Raw genomic sequence first — 6,178 nt, forward strand, 5'->3', positions numbered from 1 at the left:
TATGGTAGGTGAATTAGTATTTTTTCAGTTGATTACAGTAACAGTACAGTACTAATAGTATAATGAAGGAGATCACGATAAGACTATTCATTAAGCAGTAATGTTCAAAAAGATATTACGCCAAAAAGAAGTGTTAGAAAATTATGGAGTACTGTGCATTTCTGATAAATAAAGAAAGGTTTTATTCTAAATAGTGTGAACAGTGAACATTCTGAAAATATGCAATTGAATGAGGTGCCTGACAACATCACTCAAAAATAGGGTCTTGACCTTGATACTGAAAGGTCTAATCCCCAATGGTATCTCAGATTATCTAGAGGTGCACTCATTTAAAAGCACTGGTATTGTCTGGAGAGATGCAACTACAAACTACTATATACTTTGGAAAAATTAAAAGGGCCAGGTTTCTTTCAGGAAAATGTTTATCCGTGCTGTACTGTATAGTAAAAGGAATTTTTAATGTTATATTTGAGTAACAGTTGCCCAAAGGGTACAAATACATTGTCAACATACAAATCTGTAGTTAGCGTTTTCAATTTCAAAATACTGTGCATTTTAAAAATTTAATAATGTCTTGTCAGGGTGCAGAAGATAGTAGAATCTCACATATTAAAGGTCTCTTTTGATGGAATCATATTCTAAATGAGTCAAAAACTCTAAAACTTCTAGCTAGCAAGCAGCAATTAATAGTAGCTGATGAGTAGAGCAAACCATGTAGAAATGAATGAGAGCAGAATTTTCTATCCATGACTAATCAAGCAATCACAAGCTCATTTATTTTTGACTACTTGCTTAATCTCAAAAACATATACAATGCATTTACAATCCAGAAGTATACCTGAAAGTTAGGTAACATCATGTGCTCCTCTGCTTATAATCTTTGTAGAATTTCTTTATCCATCGTAAAGAAAAAGCAGGACAAAGTCAAAGATTTGGGGCATCTTGCAGCCAACACTACATAATTAGAATAAATGATTTGACAAGAAATGTGAGCATAACACAACAAAAGCAAGTTATATCAACTGCTGTCTCAGGTAGACTGCCCAAGATGGTGGCTCCTCCATTTTTTAGGCATTCTGGCAGGAAAAGGAGGGTCCAGGTAGACGGACCCCGGAAGTGACATCAGAGATGGAAGTGTCAATCTTCCTTTCTGCAGATGGGAAAGAAGAGAGCAATTTAGTACACAGTGCCATCTCCTGTCACAGCAGAGTATTACCATCACCTAAGCTTTCAAGCTGTTTCCCATGTGCAAGCGTGTGACAGTATGTTGGATCGGGCGACACAAGCTGTGAGGTCATGAACGCGAGACAATGCATTGGCATTGGCATTGGCATGGAGAGTTCCTCAATGATGTAGGACTTTGAACTAATAAAGATCCAACAACCACTTTGGGACCAAGGGATCTGACTTCTTCTGCAGTGCCATCTACTATAAAGGAGCATGGTCTGTAACCAGAGTAAACTCGTGTCCCAGGAGACAGCACCTCAGGTGGTTAACAGCACATTTGATCGCAATTTACTGCCTACTTTGTTTCCCAATCTAGTAGTTTCCGGCTAAAATACATTCTGGGGTGTTCAACACCGTTGACAGTTTGGCTCAACACAGCACCCAGATATCATGTCTGAAGCATCAGTCTGTAAGATAAAAGGTAAAGAAATATCAGGTATTATGAAGACAGGTGTTGATGTGAGAGCCTGCTTCAAGTCACTGAATACAGCCTGTGTTTTCATATCCTACACCACTGTAATCTAGGCCCATTAGCTTTAGTTAATCTAAAATAACAAAGTAACAAACAGAACAATGGGGCTGTACCATGGATTAAAAATTTCTTCAATCACACCAAGATCTAGCATGTACCTGATCTCAAGTTCCACCTGCACTGGTTTTGCTTCTGGGAGGCAATGTGGGCTCTCTTTGTCAACAACCCTGGTTCTGTAACAATGTCATGTGTAATCAGTGTAGTTCTTCTGGGTCGTTCATTTACCACTTCCTGTACAGGCCTTTAATGACCTCTTGGGCACAGCCATCAGCAGTGTGTCTGTTTGCGGAGAGAGTGTTGACCTTGTCGAGAGGTTTACTTACCTTGGCAGTGACATTCATGTCTCTGGTGACTCTTCCTATGAAGTCAGTAGATGGATTGGAAGGGCATGGGGGGTCATGAGGTCACTGGAAAGAGGTGTGTGGCGTCCCCGATATCTATGCAAAATGATGAAGGTCCAAGTCTTTAGAGTCCTGGTGCTTCCTGTCTTGCTATATGGTTGCGAGACATGGACACTATCCAGTCGAAGACTGGACTCCTTTGGTACTGTGTCTCAGGAAAATCCTTGGGTACCGTTGGTTTGACTTTGTGTCTAATGAGCGGTTGCTCATGGAGTCCCAAATGAGGCACATTACCTGCCTTGTGAGGGAGCGTCAGTTACGGCACTACGGCCATGTGGCGCATTTCCCCGAGGGTGATCCAGCTTGTAAAATCCTCATTGTTGGGGACCCGAGTGGCTGGACCAAACCAAGGGGTCGCCCACATAACAACTGGCTGCGGCAGATATATTTTCATTTTTACAGTATTATTGCGCACAGACTTTGAAAATGAAATTGCAACCAGGGTTATTTAATTTTCATTTTTTGCACCTTTTTTGCATGCTGACTTTGAAAATGAAATTGAAATTTAACATTTTCATTTTTGCAGAAAATACCTCCCATTGACCATGTAGGATACAGGAAAAATTATTTTTAAAATGTCTAGACATTACCACAGTGCATTAAGCTGGTCTGAAAATTAGACCCAAAATGATTTTTTTCACATTTGAGAGGTCTGCTGGTCGAACCCTGTTGCAGTTTCTTATTTGTTTAGAACCTTTTGAAAAGCTCTGTGTAGGTATCTAAACATGGAAAAAATTTCAGCAGGTTGTATCAGTTAGAAGCAAACTTTCTGAAAGCCTAAAAATCACAAAGCCGAAGACGCAGAATACTTTTTTTCCATTTTTGAAGTTCTGCACTTAACAAGTGGTGTCATCTGCACCAAACATTTTCATTTTGTCACGTTCTATACCTGTAAAAGTACCATTAGGCAAAAATTGAGCCTGTTAGGTGGTTTAGTTCTTAAGAAATGGACTTGTAAAACTATGAAAAAATAAAGCTGTGTCAAATGTGACACCCCTCTCCCCTCACAAAATTGGCCGTATCTTGGAAAGTATCTTACATCAAAATAATTTTACAGGGTTTCTCCTGGATAACATGGATACACCTGGTATTTTGTTTCAGAATTTTTTGAGACCAAAGTGCCTGGAAAATCGGTTGATTTGACATGGAATGACCCTGCACTATGTTTGCAGGAAAGTTTGCAGCAAAAATGATACATGCCTAGCTCAAATATCATAATACCTGGAATAAAGAAGCACCAAAATTAAATTACCATAAAGTCTTGAAAAGCAGATGCCGAAAATTTTTTTTTTTCTGATTGGCCAATTTATCAATCACCCGTCTTTTGATGTGAAAACTGACAGATTGACATTGGCGGCCGATCAATCAGAGGCTCAACAGTACACAGTTGGAGTAGGCTGTGTAGCAGACATTTTGGCAGTGTTGAACACAAATGGGGAAAGTGGAAAAACATGGAATGCAGCATTTTAACAGGAAAATTCTGAACTTCAAGTAAATGAATTACTTTATGCATCCTCTGTAAAAATGTGTGTTATTGTCAGTCCCGGGGATGATGAATGCAGGTGAAGTTTAGAGTTTTGAAGCAAATGGAATTATTTAGCATGCACATTGTGAATCCTCAGTTTGTTACCGTCAGGGGGAGTAACTTTTCAAGCTGAGGACTTTTACACTATAAAAATGACTTAATAAACATGCTTTACTTAGACAAGTTTTAGTATAGCAATATCAGTGCAGGTTCAATCAATACTAATGCATATGTAGAGTCCAAATATCGTCCCAATATTATCGGTTATGTCCTAGTATCAGGCTTCAAATCATCTCTGATTTTTCAAACTCAATAATTATGTTACCAAAAAAAAGCCATTAATAACAAAGTATGAATGATTTAGTTGGTATAAAATACATACTTTATTCATATGGAAAATTATATTGTGGCATGCTCAAACAATCACTGGATCACCAAAAAAGCAAAATTACACAAATTAGAAAGGAAAACCATTTCAAATGTTATTTGAGTACAAATGCAATATAGCAAAAAAAGTGACAAGACTATGTTTCCAAACAAAAAAGAAAGTTAACATTTTGTACAATATATTTCCAGAAAACAAAACAACCTATATAGTACACTATGCACTTAGGACATATTTGCAATAATAATGTAAAACAGAACTGAGAGTATTAATGTCACTGACCACACTGTCAACAGTAAAATGTGCCACTTGGGCTAAAATAATATTCATTTACCTCTCTGGACACATTGTGACTTCTGTGGAAAGGTATAGAGTAGGAACTATCACACTTTGCTTGCATCCCTGAGAGTGGACACAGCAGGAACAGATTACAACATCAACAAATAAGATCCCAATTTTTCATCATCACTGAATTCTGGAGGTGTGCAGAGTAAACAATTGTATACTCCTTTAAGCACATCAGGCAATACAAAGACTGTAGATTAAGTACAACACACTAATAATTATCTCCACAGAATATGTCATTAAGATTCACTTTACATTTTTAAATACTATATAGCTCATTGATGACCTGTTCAGTTAATGAATGCACCATCCCATCTACTGTCTTGAACAATGCATTAGTTTCTTATTGTTTCTGCCGTAACATCCATTTTCCGAGCTCAGTTATTTCTGCCTAGTTTGTAAGCAGCTTTTCCCTGAATCATTGAGTGCATGACAGGAAATAACACCAGAGAGCAGGCCAGCCCATCACAGGAAGCAAATAATACATCCTCATCCAGTTTCAAGAAACTAATTAGCCTTATCTGTATGTTTTTAAGATGTGGGAGGGAAAAAGAGTATATGGACTAGAAACTGAGTCCAGTTTTGAGAAAGCATTGCTAATTTTTGTGTTACCAAGCAACATTTTCGGACATGAAACATGCTGCACCTAAAGTTTGCCATAAGTAACAAGAATAAAATAAAACCTGGAGACTACAAGCTAGTCAGACTTTGGATACACACAGAAGTGAAAGATTAGGTGGCAAGGCACTCAGGTAAAAGCTGTACTTTCTTAAATTTTGGGTGATTACATCTTGCCTGAAGAAGGGGCCTGAGTTGCCTCGAAAGCTTGCGTATTGTAATCTTTTTATTATTTTTTTTTTTGTGTGTTCTTTTATATTTTTATTTTTATTAATTTTCATTGTAATCATTCCATACAAACAGATCAATTTATAACCCAACAAATTTGAAGACTAATCAAACCCCACCCCTGAGAAGGAGAGCTTAGCTAAAGGAAAATTGCTTAAGGCTTTTTAATAAGACAATATTAAACAAAAGAAAGGGAGAAGTAAATATCTATGTTAATAAGAGATGGAGAAGGGAGTTAAATGCAGTAATAGTTATTTCTCTTATTCTAAAATAATATTGATTAAATCCTGCCATGTTTTGAAAAAATGTTATACAGATCCTCTAACTGAAAATTAGATTTTTTCCAATTTCAAATAATATAAAACATCGGTTTCCCACTGACTTATAAGAGGAGAATTAGGATTCTTCCAATTTAACAAAATAAGTCTGCGTGCCAAAAGCGTAGTGAATGCAATCACAGTTTGCTTGTCCTTCTCCAATTCAAGTCCATCTGGAAGAACACCGAACACAGCTGTTAGCGGGTTAGGAGGAATTGTAATACCAAGGCTGTCTGAGAGGCACTTAAAAATTTTTGTCCAAAATGATGTTAGTTTAGTGCAGGCCCAAAACATGTGACCCAGTGAGGCAGGAGCTTGGTTGCAGCGCTCGCAGGTTGAATCCTGCCCTGGAAACATTTTGGATAGTTTTAAGCGAGACAGATGGGCTCGATATATAATTTTTAGTTGAATAATTCTATGCTTTGCGCATATAGAACTTGAGTGAATTCTCTGCTTTGCTACCTTCCACTCCTTTTCTGATATATTGATTAAGAGATCTTCTTCCCAATGTCCTCTTGGATCTTTGAAAGGTAGGGACTCTAATAAGATTTTATATATTGCGGAAATAGTGTTTGTTTCCTCGAAATTGAGCAGTATTTT

General features: G+C 37.4%; 1 long non-coding RNA gene across 1 annotated transcript; it reads right to left on the bottom strand.

Moving 5' to 3' along the window:
• Nucleotides 1-503: 503 nt before the first annotated feature.
• Nucleotides 504-4,828, bottom strand: LOC127527904 (uncharacterized). The gene is made up of 3 exons (XR_007935079.1): nucleotides 4,702-4,828; nucleotides 1,527-1,634; nucleotides 504-1,150 (listed from the first exon to the last, which is right to left on the bottom strand). It is a non-coding gene; the product is annotated as an uncharacterized LOC127527904 (long non-coding RNA).
• Between the last annotated feature and the right edge of the window lie 1,350 nt (nucleotides 4,829-6,178).

The sequence above is a fragment of the Erpetoichthys calabaricus genome, chromosome 5, assembly GCF_900747795.2.
Source record: "Erpetoichthys calabaricus chromosome 5, fErpCal1.3, whole genome shotgun sequence".
NCBI lineage: Eukaryota > Metazoa > Chordata > Cladistia > Polypteriformes > Polypteridae > Erpetoichthys > Erpetoichthys calabaricus.